The sequence below is a fragment of the Anarhichas minor genome, unplaced genomic scaffold, assembly GCF_050575085.1.
Source record: "Anarhichas minor isolate MPS153535 unplaced genomic scaffold, ASM5057508v1 ptg000027l, whole genome shotgun sequence".
Lineage (NCBI taxonomy): Eukaryota > Metazoa > Chordata > Actinopteri > Perciformes > Anarhichadidae > Anarhichas > Anarhichas minor.
In genome coordinates, this window is record NW_027466473.1 from 121204 (window position 1) to 141814 (window position 20611).

General features: G+C 49.9%; 18 non-coding genes and 2 pseudogenes across 18 annotated transcripts; all 20 read left to right on the forward strand.

The window, feature by feature from the left end:
* Window positions 1-1241: 1241 nt before the first annotated feature.
* Window positions 1242-1437, forward strand: LOC142961359 (U2 spliceosomal RNA). The gene has a single exon (XR_012956779.1). It is a non-coding gene; the product is annotated as a U2 spliceosomal RNA (small nuclear RNA).
* Window positions 1438-1724: 287 nt separating this feature from the next.
* On the forward strand, window positions 1725-1888 carry LOC142961166 (U1 spliceosomal RNA). The gene has a single exon (XR_012956624.1). It is a non-coding gene; the product is annotated as a U1 spliceosomal RNA (small nuclear RNA).
* A 204-nt stretch (window positions 1889-2092) lies between these two features.
* LOC142961372 (U5 spliceosomal RNA) lies at window positions 2093-2209 on the forward strand. Its single transcript, XR_012956788.1, has one exon. It is a non-coding gene; the product is annotated as a U5 spliceosomal RNA (small nuclear RNA).
* A 176-nt stretch (window positions 2210-2385) lies between these two features.
* Window positions 2386-2576, forward strand: LOC142961317 (U2 spliceosomal RNA). The gene has a single exon (XR_012956760.1). It is a non-coding gene; the product is annotated as a U2 spliceosomal RNA (small nuclear RNA).
* A 287-nt stretch (window positions 2577-2863) lies between these two features.
* LOC142961103 (U1 spliceosomal RNA) lies at window positions 2864-3027 on the forward strand. The gene has a single exon (XR_012956567.1). It is a non-coding gene; the product is annotated as a U1 spliceosomal RNA (small nuclear RNA).
* Window positions 3028-3231: 204 nt separating this feature from the next.
* Window positions 3232-3348, forward strand: LOC142961451 (U5 spliceosomal RNA). The gene has a single exon (XR_012956860.1). It is a non-coding gene; the product is annotated as a U5 spliceosomal RNA (small nuclear RNA).
* A 1877-nt stretch (window positions 3349-5225) lies between these two features.
* On the forward strand, window positions 5226-5422 carry LOC142961349 (U2 spliceosomal RNA). Its single transcript, XR_012956776.1, has one exon. It is a non-coding gene; the product is annotated as a U2 spliceosomal RNA (small nuclear RNA).
* A 287-nt stretch (window positions 5423-5709) lies between these two features.
* LOC142961217 (U1 spliceosomal RNA) lies at window positions 5710-5873 on the forward strand. Its single transcript, XR_012956670.1, has one exon. It is a non-coding gene; the product is annotated as a U1 spliceosomal RNA (small nuclear RNA).
* A 204-nt stretch (window positions 5874-6077) lies between these two features.
* On the forward strand, window positions 6078-6194 carry LOC142961443 (U5 spliceosomal RNA). The gene has a single exon (XR_012956853.1). It is a non-coding gene; the product is annotated as a U5 spliceosomal RNA (small nuclear RNA).
* Window positions 6195-11402: 5208 nt separating this feature from the next.
* LOC142961358 (U2 spliceosomal RNA) lies at window positions 11403-11612 on the forward strand (annotated as a pseudogene).
* A 283-nt stretch (window positions 11613-11895) lies between these two features.
* Window positions 11896-12059, forward strand: LOC142961104 (U1 spliceosomal RNA). Its single transcript, XR_012956568.1, has one exon. It is a non-coding gene; the product is annotated as a U1 spliceosomal RNA (small nuclear RNA).
* Window positions 12060-12263: 204 nt separating this feature from the next.
* LOC142961373 (U5 spliceosomal RNA) lies at window positions 12264-12380 on the forward strand. The gene has a single exon (XR_012956789.1). It is a non-coding gene; the product is annotated as a U5 spliceosomal RNA (small nuclear RNA).
* Window positions 12381-12556: 176 nt separating this feature from the next.
* Window positions 12557-12747, forward strand: LOC142961305 (U2 spliceosomal RNA). The gene has a single exon (XR_012956750.1). It is a non-coding gene; the product is annotated as a U2 spliceosomal RNA (small nuclear RNA).
* A 287-nt stretch (window positions 12748-13034) lies between these two features.
* On the forward strand, window positions 13035-13198 carry LOC142961222 (U1 spliceosomal RNA). The gene has a single exon (XR_012956675.1). It is a non-coding gene; the product is annotated as a U1 spliceosomal RNA (small nuclear RNA).
* A 204-nt stretch (window positions 13199-13402) lies between these two features.
* On the forward strand, window positions 13403-13519 carry LOC142961374 (U5 spliceosomal RNA). The gene has a single exon (XR_012956790.1). It is a non-coding gene; the product is annotated as a U5 spliceosomal RNA (small nuclear RNA).
* A 176-nt stretch (window positions 13520-13695) lies between these two features.
* LOC142961250 (U2 spliceosomal RNA) lies at window positions 13696-13886 on the forward strand. The gene has a single exon (XR_012956700.1). It is a non-coding gene; the product is annotated as a U2 spliceosomal RNA (small nuclear RNA).
* A 287-nt stretch (window positions 13887-14173) lies between these two features.
* On the forward strand, window positions 14174-14337 carry LOC142961105 (U1 spliceosomal RNA). Its single transcript, XR_012956569.1, has one exon. It is a non-coding gene; the product is annotated as a U1 spliceosomal RNA (small nuclear RNA).
* Window positions 14338-19545: 5208 nt separating this feature from the next.
* Window positions 19546-19754, forward strand: LOC142961357 (U2 spliceosomal RNA; annotated as a pseudogene).
* Window positions 19755-20037: 283 nt separating this feature from the next.
* On the forward strand, window positions 20038-20201 carry LOC142961106 (U1 spliceosomal RNA). The gene has a single exon (XR_012956570.1). It is a non-coding gene; the product is annotated as a U1 spliceosomal RNA (small nuclear RNA).
* A 204-nt stretch (window positions 20202-20405) lies between these two features.
* On the forward strand, window positions 20406-20522 carry LOC142961375 (U5 spliceosomal RNA). The gene has a single exon (XR_012956791.1). It is a non-coding gene; the product is annotated as a U5 spliceosomal RNA (small nuclear RNA).
* The last annotated feature ends 89 nt before the right edge of the window (window positions 20523-20611 follow it).

The following is a 20611-nucleotide window of genomic DNA, read 5'->3' on the forward strand; positions in this document are numbered from 1 at the left end:
CAGCCCATAGTGCCACGGCCAACTGGACTAGGCGCTTTATGGCAGTCCAGAAGAAGTTTGCTCTCTGGAAGAGCAGGGGCCTGACTTTGATAGGGAAAGTACTGGTTCTGAAGGTAGATATTATGCCATCTCTTGTGTACTTGGCATACATATACCCAATGCCAGTCAGTATGAGGAGACCTATTATGCGCCTCGTGTTCACTTTCTTGTGGGGAGGGAGATATGAGTATGTGGCGAGGGCCCGCATGCTGGCAGGGATTGAAGCAGGGGGAAGAGATGTCCCACACCTCCCGTTGAAGCTAGACTGCATATTTGTTTCTTTTTTGTGGAGGGAGATGTCAACTCCAGTCGTACACCCATCAGGACACTTCCTGCGGCTCTATTTTTCCTATCAGGCCAGGCGCGTGTTGGTCTGGAACAATTTAGGGCCCCGGGTGGAGCAACAGCCATGGCATTACCAGTACGCAGCCAGGTGGCTGCGGGCCCATCCCGAGGCCTCAGAAACCAGTGTCAGACTGAACCACAAATTCCTTTATAAAGTTGTCAGACAGAGAGTGATCGCACCGGCAGTGGTTGGGATCCCGAAGAGTATTTGGAAGGGGATACAGCCACGGGGGCTGGACAATGGTCTCAAAGATCTCAATTGGCTATGCCTTCACAAATGTCTGCCAGTGCGAGATGTAATGTACCGGCATAGTTTAGCAAGATCCCCTGTGTGCCCGAGGGAAGGCTGTATGGGGGAAGAAACTGTCAGGCATGTCATGTGGGACTGTCCCTTTGCTAGTATTGTGTGGAGTAGAGCAGCGACATGGCTGGGGAGGTTAGACCCTGGGTTTAAATTGACATGGACTAGGGTGGTAGAAGGGGGAGGTTTGGGGAGTAAACATTTCCTTACGTGGCTAATTATAAGCCTGGTTAAGAGGAGTTTGTGGGTGGCTAGGCAAGACCTGGTGGGAAAAAACAGGGAAAGTCGCTTGGAGGGGGTGTTAAAGAGAGTGGAATTAGATATAAAGGGGAGGATTGAACGGGACATCAGGAAGTGGGGGAAGCATGCTGCCTTGGAAAGGTGGAAAGGAGGTTTTGGGTGGGGATGGTGAATCCTGAAGACATTGCATAAGTGTATTTTGTGTTTTTTTGTGTATTGACAAATGCTGGTTACTGACATGTAACTGTGAAATATAATTAAGTTGCATGATGCAAAACATGTGAAGTTTGTATGTTTGAAATTGTATGATTTGTGTACAGAATTTTGATAATAAAAAAAAAAAAAAAAAAAAAAAAAAATCTGTTCTTATCAGTTTAATATCTGATATGTCCTCTATATGAGAATAACGTATTAAGCAGATTTTTAGCATCGGGAGATGAAAAAGGGGCTTGCTCCGTTCACTCCACGCATTGACCCGGTATTGCAGCATTGCCGGGAACGGTGCACTCCTCAAATGCCTTGTGGACAACCAAACACCAATCCAAATGGATCAGTCTGTTGATTAGCTTCACACTTTAATGAACGACGAGGATCTCATTCGCTGTCTGTCTTCAAGGCTGGGGATTGTGTCAAACAAAGGCCTTGTTTATTCCTTACTGACGCCCCTCGTGGAACATCGCTGTGCTCCCAGCCTGAGCTTAATGCTAAAGGGCTGCACTCTGGGATTATGCCATCTGGGAACCGTCATCCGGAGTACTGCATCTGGGAATGCCGCCCCTGTCTCTGTCTCTTCCAACTCATACTTACCTGGCAGGGGAGATACCATGATCAAGAAGGTGGTTCACCCAGGGCGAGGCCCAGCCATTGCACTCCGGTTGTTCTGACCACTGCGAATTCCCCAAATGTGGGAATCTCGACTGCATAATTTCTGGTAGTGGGGGACTGCGTTTGCGCTCTCCCCTGATTGTTTTGTTGAAAAGAATATCAAGTGATTTGTACTTTTGATTGGAGGGGAGGAAATAGTACTATGGAGAATATTGCCCTCTTTAAGATGTGGGAATGGGTGTGGCTTCAGATTTGGAACAGGGCACGTGAACTCAGGCTTACCATGAGCGTTTTGACTTGGGCAACTAGGGACTTTGGCTGTTCTTGACAATGTTGCTGTACTTACTTTGGTTTCTCTTCATAACGCACAAGTCTTTCGCCTTTTACTAAAGACTTCCGTGGAGAGGAATACCAATGAGTTCAACCTATTTTTAGCAGGCTTTGCCATTTGGCTGAGCCTTGTACAGTTGTGAAAAGAAAGAAAGCTCTCCTTAACGAGACCACGGTGCTTGACCATGGAGTGCTTGGATGTGTGCCAAAGCAGCAGCCACTGCTATGTCCCTTGGAAAGAACTGCACCATGACAAGGGTGAAACGTGTCAGGAGGGTGACTCAGGAAGCAAACAGTTGGGGCTCATCGCTTCTCGGCCTTTTGGCTAAGATCAAGTGTAGTATCTGTTCTTATCAGTTTAATATCTGATATGTCCTCTATATGAGGATAACGTATTAAGCAGATTTTCAGCATCGGGAGATGAAAAAGGGGCTTGCTCCGTTCACTCCACGCATTGACCCGGTATTGCAGCATTGCCGGGAATGGTGCACTCCTCAAATGCCTTGTGGACAACCAAACACCAATCCAAATGGATCAGTCTGTTGATTAGCTTCACACTTTAATGAACGACGAGGATCTCATTCGCCGTCTGTCTTCAAGGCTGGGGATTGTGTCAAACAAAGGCCTTGTTTATTCCTTTCTGACGCCCCTCGTGGAACATCGCTGTGCTCCCAGCCTGAGCTTAATGCTAAAGGGCTGCACTCTGGGATTATGCCATCTGGGAACCGTCATCCGGAGTACTGCATCTGGGAATGCCGCCCCTGTCTCTGTCTCTTCCAACTCATACTTACCTGGCAGGGGAGATACCATGATCAAGAAGGTGGTTCACCCAGGGCGAGGCCCAGCCATTGCACTCCGGTTGTTCTGACCACTGCGAATTCCCCAAATGTGGGAATCTCGACTGCATAATTTCTGGTAGTGGGGGACTGCGTTCGCGCTCTCCCCTGATTGTTTTATTGAAAAGAATATCAAGTGATTTGTACTTTTGACTGGAGGGGAGGAAATAGTACTATGGAGAATATTGCCCTCTTTAAGATGTGGGAATGGGTGTGGCTTCAGATTTGGAACAGGGCACGTGAACTCAGGCTTACCATGAGCGTTTTGACTTGGGCAACTAGGGACTTTGGCTGTTCTTGACAATGTTGCTGTACTTACTTTGGTTTCTCTTCATAATGCACAAGTCTTTCGCCTTTTACTAGAGACTTCCGTGGAGAGGAATACCAATGAGTTCAACCTATTTTTAGCAGGCTTTGCCATTTGGCTGAGCCTTGTACAGTTGTGAAAAGAAAGAAAGCTGTCCTTAACGAGACCACGGTGCTTGACCATGGAGTGCTTGGATGTGTGCCAAAGCAGCAAGCAGCCACTGCTATGTCCCTTGGAAAGAACTGCACCATGACAAGGGTGAAACGTGTCAGGAGGGTGACTCAGGAAGCAAACAGTTGGGGCTCATCGCTTCTCGGCCTTTTGGCTAAGATCAAGTGGTGTTGTGGAAAAATACAGCACAGAGAGAGCTAACAACGAGACAGCAATGGCCGCAAGGGGCCAAAAAGAGCAGTCGATCCCAAGGGTCGGGCTGAGACACACGCTACGATTCCAGGCAACCACGGAAGACTACAATCTGCAGTCCAGAGAGTTTTTTGGCAGGCAAGTCATAATTGGGCAGCTACAACTGAAGGTGGAGGAGGTGCACTGCATCCAGTGGAACCAGCAGGAGAAGGCGTTCGACGTTACACTGAGGACCGAGGAGATCTACCGGAGTGTGGCTGAAATATGCCGAGCAGAGGCAGGGGTAAGGCCGCTAGCCGGCTACAGAGTACTGAACCTGGACAGACCTAATTTCAGAACAATAACTGTGCATATGTACAACCCCTTTGTTAATGACTCAGCACTAGCTGCATTCCTGGGGCAGTATGGAGAGGTGGTGACGGCTGCAAGGCATATAAAGGACACCCTGGGGTTTTGGACTGGGCGGCGCCAGTTCCAGGTACTGCTGTATCATGACGCAGAAGGTCCAGGAGGCCTGAAACATCCACCTGCCTTCTTCAGCCTTGGTGGAGATCGTGGGTATCTATTTTACCCACGGCAACCTGCTTTCTGCAGGAAGTGCAGACAGTCAGGACATTCAGAGGCAGGCTGTGGGGAAACAAGATGCCGTTTCTGTGGGCAAGAAGGGCATTCGGCCAAGGACTGCACAGAGCCAAGGACGTGCCATGGATGCGGTGGAACTGACCACCTGTACCGAGGTTGTCCTGGCCGCAAGAAAACTTTTGCGGAGGCTGCCAAACCGACTGAGGCTGGCGAGCCGAGTAGGGGAGCCACACAGAATGACGGGGAGAGGACGGTACAGGAGGGCTCCGGAGCCGACGCGTTGGGGAGTAAAGGGGAGGCAGCGTCCCGGGATGAGGGCACCGCCGGAACAGATGGAATGGCCAAGGCATCCACAGACATTATGGACGATTTTCCTGTCCTCACTTCCGATCCCTCCAAATCAAAGCAAGGGGCACGGAAAGGGTCGCAGGCATTTGGAACAGGACTCTCGACAGAGCTTGGAGAGAGTGGGGAGGGGGTACGGAGCAAAAAGTCAAAGGGGGGACAGACCAACAAGGGTGGGATTGAGGGGAGGGGGAACAGGTCAGCATAAGAGAGCCGCTGATAAAGTGGAGGAAGGAGGGGCCCAGGAGCAGAAGGATGGGGATACGGGTCAAGAGGTGGGAGTGGAGATGGGTGAGCAGTCATTGGGAGAAGCAGTTGCCATACTAACAGAAGGTTTAGGCCTGAGCTTCGATCTTCCCCCAGGCCTCCTCATGCTGTCGTCCCCCTTAGGGGAGGACGCTTATGAGGGGCTTAACAGACCAACAACGTCGCCAAACGCAGGGCCGTTTTCCTGGGCTGACGAGATGGATAAAGAGAATGTATACCTTTAGGGTAGTGGGAACCAGCAATAGGAATCTTTATTTAAGATGCACAATGGGTTTTTTTTGGGTGGGGATGGTAAATCCTGAAGACTTTGCATAAGTGTATTTTGTGTTTGTTTTTTTTTGTGTATTGACAAATGCTGGTTACTGACATGTAACTGTGAAATAGAATTAAGTTGCATGATGCAAAACATGTGAAGTTTGTATGTTTGAAATTGTATGATTTGTGTACAGAATTTTGATAATAAAAAAAAAAAAAAAAAAAAAAAAAAAATCTGTTCTTATCAGTTTAATATCTGATATGTCCTCTATATGAGGATAACGTATTAAGCAGATTTTTAGCATCGGGAGATGAAAAAGGGGCTTGCTCCGTTCACTCCACGCATTGACCCGGTATTGCAGCATTGCCGGGAATGGTGCACTCCTCAAATGCCTTGTGGACAACCAAACACCAATCCAAATGGATCAGTCTGTTGATTAGCTTCACACTTTAATGAACGACGAGGATCTCATTCGCTGTCTGTCTTCAAGGCTGGGGATTGTGTCAAACAAAGGCCTTGTTTATTCCTTTCTGACGCCCCTCGTGGAACATCGCTGTGCTCCCAGCCTGAGCTTAATGCTAAAGGGCTGCACTCTGGGATTATGCCATCTGGGAACCGTCATCCAGAGTACTGCATCTGGGAATGCCGCCCCTGTCTCTGTCTCTTCCAACTCATACTTACCTGGCAGGGGAGATACCATGATCAAGAAGGTGGTTCACCCAGGGCGAGGCCCAGCCATTGCACTCCGGTTGTTCTGACCACTGCGAATTCCCCAAATGTGGGAATCTCGACTGCATAATTTCTGGTAGTGGGGGACTGCGTTCGCACTCTCCCCTGATTGTTTTGTTGAAAAGAATATCAAGTGATTTGTACTTTTGATTGGAGGGGAGGAAATAGTACTATGGAGAATATTGCCCTCTTTAAGATGTGGGAATGGGTGTGGCTTCAGATTTGGAACAGGGCACGTGAACTCAGGCTTACCATGAGCGTTTTGACTTGGGCAACTAGGGACTTTGGCTGTTCTTGACAATGTTGCTGTACTTACTTTGGTTTCTCTTCATAGCGCACAAGTCTTTCGCCTTTTACTAGAGACTTCCGTGGAGAGGAATACCAATGAGTTCAACCTATTTTTAGCAGGCTTTGCCATTTGGCTGAGCCTTGTACAGTTGTGAAAAGAAAGAAAGCTGTCCTTAACGAGACCACGGTGCTTGACCATGGAGTGCTTGGATGTGTGCCAAAGCAGCAGCCACTGCTATGTCCCTTGGAAAGAACTGCACCATGACAAGGGTGAAACGTGTCAGGAGGGTGACTCAGGAAGCAAACAGTTGGGGCTCATCGCTTCTCGGCCTTTTGGCTAAGATCAAGTGGTGTTGCGGAAAAATACAGCACAGAGAGAGCTAACAACGAGACAGCAATGGCCGCAAGGGGCCAAAAAGAGCAGTCGATCCCAAGGGTCGGGCTGAGACACACGCTACGATTCCAGGCAACCACGGAAGACTACAAACTGCAGTCCAGAGAGTTCTTTGGCAGGCAAGTCATAATTGGGCAGCTACAACTGAAGGTGGAGGAGGTGCACTGCATCCAGTGGAACCAGCAGGAGAAGGCGTTCGACGTTACACTGAGGACCGAGGAGATCTACCGGAGTGTGGCTGAAATTTGCCGAGCAGAGGCAGGGGTAAGGCCGCTAGCCGGCTACAGAGTACTGAACCTGGACAGACCTAATTTCAGAACAATAACTGTGCATATGTACAACCCCTTTGTTAATGACTCAGCACTAGCTGCATTCCTGGGGCAGTATGGAGAGGTGGTGACGGCTGCAAGGCATATAAAGGACACCCTGGGGTTTTGGACTGGACGGCGCCAGTTCCAGGTACTGCTGTATCATGACGCAGAAGGTCCAGGAGGCCTGAAACATCCACCTGCCTTCTTCAGCCTTGGTGGAGATCGTGGGTATCTATTTTACCCACGGCAACCTGCTTTCTGCAGGAAGTGCAGACAGTCAGGACATTCAGAGGCAGGCTGTGGGGAAACAAGATGCCGTTTCTGTGGGCAAGCAGGGCATTCCGCCAAGGACTGCACAGAGCCAAGGACGTGCCATGGATGCGGTGGAACTGACCACCTGTACCGAGGTTGTCCTGGCCGCAAGAAAACTTTTGCGGAGGCTGCCAAACCGACTGAGGCTGGCGAGCCGAGTAGGGGAGCCACACAGAATGACGGGGAGAGGACGGTACAGGAGGGCTCCGGAGCTGACGCGTTGGGGAGTAAAGGGGAGGCAGCGCCCCGGGATGAGGGCACCGCCGGAACAGACGGAATGGCCAAGGCATCCACAGACATTATGGACGAGTTTCCTGTCCTCACTTCCGATCCTGCTCCCTCCAAATCAAAGCAAGGGGCACGGAAAGGGTCGCAGGCATTCGGAACAGGACTCTCGACAGAGCTTGGAGAGAGTGGGGAGGGGGTACGGAGCAAAAAGTCAAAGGGGGGACAGACCAACAAGGGTGGGATTGAGGGGGGGAGAGGGAACAGGTCAGCATAAGAGAGCCGCTGATAAAGTGGAGGAAGGAGGGGCCCAGGAGCAGAAGGATGGGGATACGGGTCAAGAGGTGGGAGGGGAGATGGGTGAGCAGTCATTGGGAGAAGCAGCTGCCATACTAACAGACGGTTTAGGCCTGAGCTTCGATCTTCCCCCAGGCCTGCTCATGCTGTCGTCCCCCTTAGGGGAGGACGCTTATGAGGGGCTTAACAGACCAACAACGTCGCCAAACGCAGTGCCGTTTTCCTGGGCTGACGAGATGGATAAAGAGAATGTATACCTTTAGGGTAGTGGGAACCAGCAATAGGAATCTTTATTTAAGATGCACAATGGGTTTTTTTAAGGTTCTCACTATAAACGCAAGGGGAATGAGGGACCCAGTTAAAAGAAGGGTTGTTTTTAATTTTGTGGAGTCGCACCAGGTTGCCTTTTGTTTTTTGCAGGAGGTACATTTACGGGATGGGGGGGACGTGGGGATTTTTTCGAGGGAGTGGACAAAAGGGGACTCAGTTTGGAGCGTAGGGGGGGTCCACTCTACTGGGGTTGGGATTTTATTTGGGTTTCAAGAGATCAAGGTGGAGTCTTCCTTTGTTATTGTCCAGGGGAGGATAATGGGCGCAGACATCACATGGGGGACAGTCAAGCTTAGGGTTATTGTGGTCTATGGAGCACAAACTCCAACAGAAAGGCAAGAGATGGCTGGTCAATTGGAGCCGCACCTGGCCACCAGTAGGCAGGTAGTGATAGGGGGTGATTTTAATGTTGAGTTGGGCAAGGGGGGAGATACCAGCGATGGGTTTATTTCCAACCTCATGGCTAAACATGGCCTGGTAGATGGGGCGAGGGAGGTCAGGCCACAGGTAACAGGTCCCACATGGCGCAACTCTAGGGGCATCGTTAAATGTTTGGATTATGTTTTTCTTTCCAAGTCTTTCAGGCTATTGGCAGGCAGACTGCTCCCTGTGTTCTTCTCAGATCATGACGGGCTGCTATTGGAAGTGCACTCAGATGTGCCAGTGTTTGGAACTGGGTACTGGCACCTTAACGTCAGCATCCTGGAGGAGGAGGTTTTCAACCAACATTTCCGTTCATTTTTCAAAGGCCTGGAAGGACTAAGGTCATTGTGTTCCGGAGTAATTGAGTGGTGGGAGGTTGCTAAAAAGCGGATACAATTTTTTTGTTTAAAGTATTGTAAAAGGAAGGCGAGTATGGCGAGGAGGGAGGTGTTTCGCCTTCAGCACCTTCTCGAACGTGAGTACGCCGGGGGAAACTGGGGCGGCATTATAAATCAGCAGGCTTGTGACTCCCTTAAAGCACAGCTTAGGGACGTATATGAGGGTAAGGCCAGGGCATACCTGTTGCGATCACGTGAAACATTCCGTGAGGAGTTCGAGACGTGTTCCGCTGCTTTCTTCAGCTCAGTACGGGCTGATAGGGCAAAACAGGTAGTGACCGGGTTAATGGACAAGCAGGGCAGGGTGGTGTCAGAAGGGGTAGAGATGGTGCAGGCTGCCACGGACTACTATCGCACAAGGTTTAGGGAGAAAGACATAGAGGTAGGAGGAGGAGAGGTATTCCTGGATTTTCTGACCCAGCGGGTGCCGAAGGATATAGTACAGGCTTTGGAGGCCCCGCTCACCCTAATAGAGATTGAGTGGGCCCTCCAGAGAATGAAGAGGCGGAAGGTGCCTGGCATCGATGGGCTCCCAGCAGAGTTTTATCTCAAGTTCTGGGATGTACTTGGGCCGGTAGTGTTGGAGGTGTTGTCCGCAATACTCCGCACAGGTACAATGGGAGGTTCTGCGGCCACCGGAGTTATCTCACTTCTTTATAAGAAGGGGGATCGTGCCGACCTAGGGAACTGGCGACCACTGACCATGCTGTGTGTTGACTACAAACTCCTGGCAAAGGTCCTAGCGGATCGTCTAGGCATAGCACTTCCTCATGTGGTCCATGTGGACCAAACATGTGGGGTAGCGGGGCGCTCAGTGAGATGGAATCTACAGCTCATTCGGGACGCTGTCGCGTGGGCGGAAGACCGGCACCTGCCACTGATGGTGGTTGGTCTCGACCAGGCAAAAGCGTTTGACAGGGTTCATTGGGGTTTTATGTTTAGAGTTTTGCAGAGGTTAGGCTTCAGTCAGGCTTTTATGGGATGGTTACGCATATTGTACACAGGTGTAGGGAGCATGGTTTCAGTTAACGGCCACCTAGGAGACATTTTTAGTTTGCACTCAGGGGTAAGACAGGGGTGTCCGCTTTCACCACTGCTTTACATCCTTTACATGGAGCCCCTGGCGGCAGCCATTCGGGCTGATCCGGGTGTGAGAGGTTTCCTGCTACCTGGCAGTGGGGGCTTACGAGTTAAACTGTCTCAGTACGCAGATGACACCACACTGCTGCTGGACACCGACACATGCCTTCTTCGAGCCTTGGAAATTTTCCAGAGCTTTGGTAAGGTGGCTAGTGCTAAACTTAATTGTGCCAAGTCTTCTGTGAAGTTCTTTGGGCGCTGGAAAGAAAGGACGGAGGTACCAGGGGGGCTGACGCTCTGCATGGGACCGCTGAAGGTACTAGGGGTCAGCTTTGAGACAGCCCATAGTGCCACGGCCAACTGGACTAGGCGCTTTATGGCAGTCCAGAAGAAGTTTGCTCTCTGGAAGAGCAGGGGCCTGACTTTGATAGGGAAAGTACTGGTTCTGAAGGTAGATATTATGCCATCTCTTGTGTACTTGGCATACATATACCCAATGCCAGTCAGTATGAGGAGACCTATTATGCGCCTCGTGTTCACTTTCTTGTGGGGAGGGAGATATGAGTATGTGGCGAGGGCCCGCATGCTGGCAGGGATTGAAGCAGGGGGAAGAGATGTCCCACACCTCCCGTTGAAGCTAGACTGCATATTTGTTTCTTTTTTGTGGAGGGAGATGTCAACTCCAGTCGTACACCCATCAGGACACTTCCTGCGGCTCTATTTTTCCTATCAGGCCAGGCGTGTATTGGTCTGGAACAATTTAGGGCCCCGGGTGGAGCAACAGCCATGGCATTACCAGTACGCAGCCAGGTGGCTGCGGGCCCATCCCGAGGCCTCAGAAACCAGTGTCAGACTGAACCACAAATTCCTTTATAAAGTTGTCAGACAGAGAGTGATCGCACCGGCAGTGGTTGGGATCCCGAAGAGTATTTGGAAGGGGATACAGCCACGGGGGCTGGACAATGGTCTCAAAGATCTCAATTGGCTATGCCTTCACAAATGTCTGCCAGTGCGAGATGTAATGTACCGGCATAGTTTAGCAAGATCCCCTGTGTGCCCGAGGGAAGGCTGTATGGGGGAAGAAACTGTCAGGCATGTCATGTGGGACTGTCCCTTTGCTAGTATTGTGTGGAGTAGAGCAGCGACATGGCTGGGGAGGTTAGACCCTGGGTTTAAATTGACATGGACTAGGGTGGTAGAAGGGGGAGGTTTGGGGAGTAAACATTTCCTTACGTGGCTAATTATAAGCCTGGTTAAGAGGAGTTTGTGGGTGGCTAGGCAAGACCTGGTGGGAAAAAACAGGGAAAGTCACTTGGAGGGGGTGTTAAAGAGAGTGGAATTAGATATAAAGGGGAGGATTGAACGGGACATCAGGAAGTGGGGGAAGCATGCTGCCTTGGAAAGGTGGAAAGGAGGTTTTGGGTGGGGATGGTGAATCCTGAAGACATTGCATAAGTGTATTTTGTGTTTTTTTGTGTATTGACAAATGCTGGTTACTGACATGTAACTGTGAAATATAATTAAGTTGCATGATGCAAAACATGTGAAGTTTGTATGTTTGAAATTGTATGATTTGTGTACAGAATTTTGATAATAAAAAAAAAAAAAAAAAAAAAAAAAAAAAAAAAAAAAAAAATCTGTTCTTATCAGTTTAATATCTGATATGTCCTCTATATGAGGATAACGTATTAAGCAGATTTTTAGCATCGGGAGATGAAAAAGGGGCTTGCCCCGTTCACTCCGCGCATTGACCCGGTATTGCAGCATTGCCGGGAACGGTGCACTCCTCAAATGCCTTGTGGACAACCAAACACCAATCCAAATGGATCTGTTGATTAGCTTCACACTTTAATGAAAGACGAGGATCTCATTCGCTGTCTGTCTTCAAGGCTGGGGATTGTGTCAAACAAAGGCCTTGTTTATTCCTTACTGACGCCCCTCGTGGAACATCGCTGTGCTCCCAGCCTAAGCTTAATGCTAAATCCCTGCACTCTGGGATTATGCCATCTGGGAACCGTCATCCGGAGTACTGCGTCTGGGAATGCCGCCCCTGTCTCTGTCTCTTCCAACTCATACTTACCTGGCAGGGGAGATACCATGATCAAGAAGGTGGTTCACCCAGGGCGAGGCCCAGCCATTGCACTCCGGTTGTTCTGACCACTGCGAATTCCCCAAATGTGGGAATCTCGACTGCATAATTTCTGGTAGTGGGGGACTGCGTTCGCGCTCTCCCCTGATTGTTTTGTTGAAAAGAATATCAAGTGATTTGTACTTTTGATTGGAGGGGAGGAAATAGTACTATGGAGAATATTGCCCTCTTTAAGATGTGGGAATGGGTGTGGCTTCAGATTTGGAACAGGGCACGTGAACTCAGGCTTACCATGAGCGTTTTGACTTGGGCAACTAGGGACTTTGGCTGTTCTTGACAATGTTGCTGTACTTACTTTGGTTTCTCTTCATAACGCACAAGTCTTTCGCCTTTTACTAAAGACTTCCGTGGAGAGGAATACCAATGAGTTCAACCTATTTTTAGCAGGCTTTGCCATTTGGCTGAGCCTTGTACAGTTGTGAAAAGAAAGAAAGCTGTCCTTAACGAGACCACGGTGCTTGACCATGGAGTGCTTGGATGTGTGCCAAAGCAGCAGCCACTGCTATGTCCCTTGGAAAGAACTGCACCATGACAAGGGTGAAACGTGTCAGGAGGGTGACTCAGGAAGCAAACAGTTGGGGCTCATCGCTTCTCGGCCTTTTGGCTAAGATCAAGTGTAGTATCTGTTCTTATCAGTTTAATATCTGATATGTCCTCTATATGAGGATAACGTATTAAGCAGATTTTTAGCATCGGGAGATGAAAAAGGGGCTTGCTCCGTTCACTCCACGCATTGACCCGGTATTGCAGCATTGCCGGGAATGGTGCACTCCTCAAATGCCTTGTGGACAACCAAACACCAATCCAAATGGATCAGTCTGTTGATTAGCTTCACACTTTAATGAACGACGAGGATCTCATTCGCTGTCTGTCTTCAAGGCTGGGGCTTGTGTCAAACAAAGGCCTTGTTTATTCCTTACTGACGCCCCTCGTGGAACATCGCTGTGCTCGCAGCCTGAGCTTAATGCTAAAGGGCTGCACTCTGGGATTATGCCATCTGGGAACCGTCATCCGGAGTACTGCATCTGGGAATGCCGCCCCTGTCTCTGTCTCTTCCAACTCATACTTACCTGGCAGGGGAGATACCATGATCAAGAAGGTGGTTCACCCAGGGCAAGGCCCAGCCATTGCACTCCGGTTGTTCTGACCACTGCGAATTCCCCAAATGTGGGAATCTCGACTGCATCATTTCTGGTAGTGGGGGACTGCGTTCGCGCTCTCCCCTGATTGTTTTGTTGAAAAGAATATCAAGTGATTTGTACTTTTGATTGGAGGGGAGGAAATAGTACTATGGAGAATATTGCCCTCTTTAAGATGTGGGAATGGGTGTGGCTTCAGATTTGGAACAGGGCACGTGAACTCAGGCTTACCATGAGCGTTTTGACTTGGGCAACTAGGGACTTTGGCTGTTCTTGACAATGTTGCTGTACTTACTTTGGTTTCTCTTCATAACGCACAAGTCTTTCGCCTTTTACTAAAGACTTCCGTGGAGAGGAATACCAATGAGTTCAACCTATTTTTAGCAGGCTTTGCCATTTGGCTGAGCCTTGTACAGTTGTGAAAAGAAAGAAAGCTGTCCTTAACGAGACCACGGTGCTTGACCATGGAGTGCTTGGATGTGTGCCAAAGCAGCAGCCACTGCTATGTCCCTTGGAAAGAACTGCACCATGACAAGGGTGAAACGTGTCAGGAGGGTGACTCAGGAAGCAAACAGTTGGGGCTCATCGCTTCTCGGCCTTTTGGCTAAGATCAAGTGTAGTATCTGTTCTTATCAGTTTAATATCTGATATGTCCTCTATATGAGGATAACGTATTAAGCAGATTTTTAGCATCGGGAGATGAAAAAGGGGCTTGCTCCGTTCACTCCACGCATTGACCCGGTATTGCAGCATTGCCGGGAACGGTGCACTCCTCAAATGCCTTGTGGACAACCAAACACCAATCCAAATGGATCAGTCTGTTGATTAGCTTCACACTTTAATGAACGACGAGGATCTCATTCGCTGTCTGTCTTCAAGGCTGGGGATTGTGTCAAACAAAGGCCTTGTTTATTCCTTACTGATGCCCCTCGTGGAACATCGCTGTGCTCCCAGCCTGAGCTTAATGCTAAAGGGCTGCACTCTGGGATTATGCCATCTGGGAACCGTCATCCGGAGTACTGCATCTGGGAATGCCGCCCCTGTCTCTGTCTCTTCCAACTCATACTTACCTGGCAGGGGAGATACCATGATCAAGAAGGTGGTTCACCCAGGGCGAGGCCCAGCCATTGCACTCCGGTTGTTCTGACCACTGCGAATTCCCCAAATGTGGGAATCTCGACTGCATAATTTCTGGTAGTGGGGGACTGCGTTCGCGCTCTCCCCTGATTGTTTTGTTGAAAAGAATATCAAGTGGTTTGTACTTTTGATTGGAGGGGAGGAAATAGTACTATGGAGAATATTGCCCTCTTTAAGATGTGGGAATGGGTGTGGCTTCAGATTTGGAACAGGGTGAAACATGTCAGGAGGGTGACTCAGGAAGCAAACAGTTGGGGCTCATCGCTTCTCGGCCTTTTGGCTAAGATCAAGTGGTGTTGCGGAAAAATACAGCACAGAGAGAGCTAACAACGAGACAGCAATGGCCGCAAGGGGCCAAAAAGAGCAGTCGATCCCAAGGGTCGGGCTGAGACACACGCTACGATTCCAGGCAACCACGGAAGACTACAAACTGCAGTCCAGAGAGTTCTTTGGCAGGCAAGTCATAATTGGGCAGCTACAACTGAAGGTGGAGGAGGTGCACTGCATCCAGTGGAACCAGCAGGAGAAGGCGTTCGACGTTACACTGAGGACCGAGGAGATCTACCGGAGTGTGGCTGAAATTTGCCGAGCAGAGGCAGGGGTAAGGCCGCTAGCCGGCTACAGAGTACTGAACCTGGACAGACCTAATTTCAGAACAATAACTGTGCATATGTACAACCCCTTTGTTAATGACTCAGCACTAGCTGCATTCCTGGGGCAGTATGGAGAGGTGGTGACGGCTGCAAGGCATATAAAGGACACCCTGGGGTTTTGGACTGGACGGCGCCAGTTCCAGGTACTGCTGTATCATGACGCAGAAGGTCCAGGAGGCCTGAAACATCCACCTGCCTTCTTCAGCCTTGGTGGAGATCGTGGGTATCTATTTTACCCACGGCAACCTGCTTTCTGCAGGAAGTGCAGACAGTCAGGACATTCAGAGGCAGGCTGTGGGGAAACAAGATGCCGTTTCTGTGGGCAAGCAGGGCATTCCGCCAAGGACTGCACAGAGCCAAGGACGTGCCATGGATGCGGTGGAACTGACCACCTGTACCGAGGTTGTCCTGGCCGCAAGAAAACTTTTGCGGAGGCTGCCAAACCGACTGAGGCTGGCGAGCCGAGTAGGGGAGCCACACAGAATGACGGGGAGAGGACGGTACAGGAGGGCTCCGGAGCTGACGCGTTGGGGAGTAAAGGGGAGGCAGCGCCCCGGGATGAGGGCACCGCCGGAACAGACGGAATGGCCAAGGCATCCACAGACATTATGGACGAGTTTCCTGTCCTCACTTCCGATCCTGCTCCCTCCAAATCAAAGCAAGGGGCACGGAAAGGGTCGCAGGCATTCGGAACAGGACTCTCGACAGAGCTTGGAGAGAGTGGGGAGGGGGTACGGAGCAAAAAGTCAAAGGGGGGACAGACCAACAAGGGTGGGAATGAGGGGGGGAGGGGAGGGGGAACAGGTCAGCATAAGAGAGCCGCTGATAAAGTGGAGGAAGGAGGGGCCCAGGAGCAGAAGGATGGGGATACGGGTCAAGAGGTGGGAGGGGAGATGGGTGAGCAGTCATTGGGAGAAGCAGCTGCCATACTAACAGACGGTTTAGGCCTGAGCTTCGATCTTCCCCCAGGCCTGCTCATGCTGTCGTCCCCCTTAGGGGAGGACGCTTATGAGGGGCTTAACAGACCAACAACGTCGCCAAACGCAGTGCCGTTTTCCTGGGCTGACGAGATGGATAAAGAGAATGTATACCTTTAGGGTAGTGGGAACCAGCAATAGGAATCTTTATTTAAGATGCACAATGGGTTTTTTTAAGGTTCTCACTATAAACGCAAGGGGAATGAGGGACCCAGTTAAAAGAAGGGTTGTTTTTAATTTTGTGGAGTCGCACCAGGTTGCCTTTTGTTTTTTGCAGGAGGTACATTTACGGGATGGGGGGGACGTGGGGATTTTTTCGAGGGAGTGGACAAAAGGGGACTCAGTTTGGAGCGTAGGGGGGGTCCACTCTACTGGGGTTGGGATTTTATTTGGGTTTCAAGAGATCAAGGTGGAGTCTTCCTTTGTTATTGTCCAGGGGAGGATAATGGGCGCAGACATCACATGGGGGACAGTCAAGCTTAGGGTTATTGTGGTCTATGGAGCACAAACTCCAACAGAAAGGCAAGAGATGGCTGGTCAATTGGAGCCGCACCTGGCCACCAGTAGGCAGGTAGTGATAGGGGGTGATTTTAATGTTGAGTTGGGCAAGGGGGGAGATACCAGCGATGGGTTTATTTCCAACCTCATGGCTAAACATGGCCTGGTAGATGGGGCGAGGGAGGTCAGGCCACAGGTAACAGGTCCCACATGGCGCAACTCTAGGGGCATCGTTAAATGTTTGGATTATGTTTTTCTTTCCAAGTCTTTCAGGCTATTGGCAGGCAGACTGCTCCCTGTGTTCTTCTCAGATCATGACGGGCTGCTATTGGAAGTGCACTCAGATGTGCCAGTGTTTGGAACTGGGTACTGGCACCTTAACGTCAGCATCCTGGAGGAGGAGGTTTTCAACCAACATTTCCGTTCATTTTTCAAAGGCCTGGAAGGACTAAGGTCATTGTGTTCCGGAGTAATTGAGTGGTGGGAGGTTGCTAAAAAGCGGATACAATTTTTTTGTTTAAAGTATTGTAAAAGGAAGGCGAGTATGGCGAGGAGGGAGGTGTTTCGCCTTCAGCACCTTCTCGAACGTGAGTACGCCGGGGGAAACTGGGGCGGCATTATGAATCAGCAGGCTTGTGACTCCCTTAAAGCACAGCTTAGGGACGTATATGAGGGTAAGGCCAGGGCATACCTGTTGCGATCACGTGAAACATTCCGTGAGGAGTTCGAGACGTGTTCCGCTGCTTTCTTCAGCTCAGTACGGGCTGATAGGGCAAAACAGGTAGTGACCGGGTTAATGGACAAGCAGGGCAGGGTGGTGTCAGAAGGGGTAGAGATGGTGCAGGCTGCCACGGACTACTATCGCACAAGGTTTAGGGAGAAAGACATAGAGGTAGGAGGAGGAGAGGTATTCCTGGATTTTCTGACCCAGCGGGTGCCGAAGGATATAGTACAGGCTTTGGAGGCCCCGCTCACCCTAATAGAGATTGAGTGGGCCCTCCAGAGAATGAAGAGGCGGAAGGTGCCTGGCATCGATGGGCTCCCAGCAGAGTTTTATCTCAAGTTCTGGGATGTACTTGGGCCGGTAGTGTTGGAGGTGTTGTCCGCAATACTCCGCACAGGTACAATGGGAGGTTCTGCGGCCACCGGAGTTATCTCACTTCTTTATAAGAAGGGGGATCGTGCCGACCTAGGGAACTGGCGACCACTGACCATGCTGTGTGTTGACTACAAACTCCTGGCAAAGGTCCTAGCGGATCGTCTAGGCATAGCACTTCCTCATGTGGTCCATGTGGACCAAACATGTGGGGTAGCGGGGCGCTCAGTGAGATGGAATCTACAGCTCATTCGGGACGCTGTCGCGTGGGCGGAAGACCGGCACCTGCCACTGATGGTGGTTGGTCTCGACCAGGCAAAAGCGTTTGACAGGGTTCATTGGGGTTTTATGTTTAGAGTTTTGCAGAGGTTAGGCTTCAGTCAGGCTTTTATGGGATGGTTACGCATATTGTACACAGGTGTAGGGAGCATGGTTTCAGTTAACGGCCACCTAGGAGACATTTTTAGTTTGCACTCAGGGGTAAGACAGGGGTGTCCGCTTTCACCACTGCTTTACATCCTTTACATGGAGCCCCTGGCGGCAGCCATTCGGGCTGATCCGGGTGTGAGAGGTTTCCTGCTACCTGGCAGTGGGGGCTTACGAGTTAAACTGTCTCAGTACGCAGATGACACCACACTGCTGCTGGACACCGACACATGCCTTCTTCGAGCCTTGGAAATTTTCCAGAGCTTTGGTAAGGTGGCTAGTGCTAAACTTAATTGTGCCAAGTCTTCTGTGAAGTTCTTTGGGCGCTGGAAAGAAAGGACGGAGGTACCAGGGGGGCTGACGCTCTGCATGGGACCGCTGAAGGTACTAGGGGTCAGCTTTGAGACAGCCCATAGTGCCACGGCCAACTGGACTAGGCGCTTTATGGCAGTCCAGAAGAAGTTTGCTCTCTGGAAGAGCAGGGGCCTGACTTTGATAGGGAAAGTACTGGTTCTGAAGGTAGATATTATGCCATCTCTTGTGTACTTGGCATACATATACCCAATGCCAGTCAGTATGAGGAGACCTATTATGCGCCTCGTGTTCACTTTCTTGTGGGGAGGGAGATATGAGTATGTGGCGAGGGCCCGCATGCTGGCAGGGATTGAAGCAGGGGGAAGAGATGTCCCACACCTCCCGTTGAAGCTAGACTGCATATTTGTTTCTTTTTTGTGGAGGGAGATGTCAACTCCAGTCGTACACCCATCAGGACACTTCCTGCGGCTCTATTTTTCCTATCAGGCCAGGCGTGTATTGGTCTGGAACAATTTAGGGCCCCGGGTGGAGCAACAGCCATGGCATTACCAGTACGCAGCCAGGTGGCTGCGGGCCCATCCCGAGGCCTCAGAAACCAGTGTCAGACTGAACCACAAATTCCTTTATAAAGTTGTCAGACAGAGAGTGATCGCACCGGCAGTGGTTGGGATCCCGAAGAGTATTTGGAAGGGGATACAGCCACGGGGGCTGGACAATGGTCTCAAAGATCTCAATTGGCTATGCCTTCACAAATGTCTGCCAGTGCGAGATGTAATGTACCGGCATAGTTTAGCAAGATCCCCTGTGTGCCCGAGGGAAGGCTGTATGGGGGAAGAAACTGTCAGGCATGTCATGTGGGACTGTCCCTTTGCTAGTATTGTGTGGAGTAGAGCAGCGACATGGCTGGGGAGGTTAGACCCTGGGTTTAAATTGACATGGACTAGGGTGGTAGAAGGGGGAGGTTTGGGGAGTAAACATTTCCTTACGTGGCTAATTATAAGCCTGGTTAAGAGGAGTTTGTGGGTGGCTAGGCAAGACCTGGTGGGAAAAAACAGGGAAAGTCACTTGGAGGGGGTGTTAAAGAGAGTGGAATTAGATATAAAGGGGAGGATTGAACGGGACATCAGGAAGTGGGGGAAGCATGCTGCCTTGGAAAGGTGGAAAGGAGGTTTTGGGTGGGGATGGTGAATCCTGAAGACATTGCATAAGTGTATTTTGTGTTTTTTTGTGTATTGACAAATGCTGGTTACTGACATGTAACTGTGAAATATAATTAAGTTGCATGATGCAAAACATGTGAAGTTTGTATGTTTGAAATTGTATGATTTGTGTACAGAATTTTGATAATAAAAAAAAAAAAAAAAAAAAAAAAAAAAAAAAAAAAAAAATCTGTTCTTATCAGTTTAATATCTGATATGTCCTCTATATGAGGATAACGTATTAAGCAGATTTTTAGCATCGGGAGATGAAAAAGGGGCTTGCCCCGTTCACTCCGCGCATTGACCCGGTATTGCAGCATTGCCGGGAACGGTGCACTCCTCAAATGCCTTGTGGACAACCAAACACCAATCCAAATGGATCTGTTGATTAGCTTCACACTTTAATGAAAGACGAGGATCTCATTCGCTGTCTGTCTTCAAGGCTGGGGATTGTGTCAAACAAAGGCCTTGTTTATTCCTTACTGACGCCCCTCGTGGAACATCGCTGTGCTCCCAGCCTAAGCTTAATGCTAAATCCCTGCACTCTGGGATTATGCCATCTGGGAACCGTCATCCGGAGTACTGCGTCTGGGAATGCCGCCCCTGTCTCTGTCTCTTCCAACTCATACTTACCTGGCAGGGGAGATACCATGATCAAGAAGGTGGTTCACCCAGGGCGAGGCCCAGCCATTGCACTCCGGTTGTTCTGACCACTGCGAATTCCCCAAATGTGGGAATCTCGACTGCATAATTTCTGGTAGTGGGGGACTGCGTTCGCGCTCTCCCCTGATTGTTTTGTTGAAAAGAATATCAAGTGATTTGTACTTTTGATTGGAGGGGAGGAAATAGTACTATGGAGAATATTGCCCTCTTTAAGATGTGGGAATGGGTGTGGCTTCAGATTTGGAACAGGGCACGTGAACTCAGGCTTACCATGAGCGTTTTGACTTGGGCAACTAGGGACTTTGGCTGTTCTTGACAATGTTGCTGTACTTACTTTGGTTTCTCTTCATAACGCACAAGTCTTTCGCCTTTTACTAAAGACTTCCGTGGAGAGGAATACCAATGAGTTCAACCTATTTTTAGCAGGCTTTGCCATTTGGCTGAGCCTTGTACAGTTGTGAAAAGAAAGAAAGCTGTCCTTAACGAGACCACGGTGCTTGACCATGGAGTGCTTGGATGTGTGCCAAAGCAGCAGC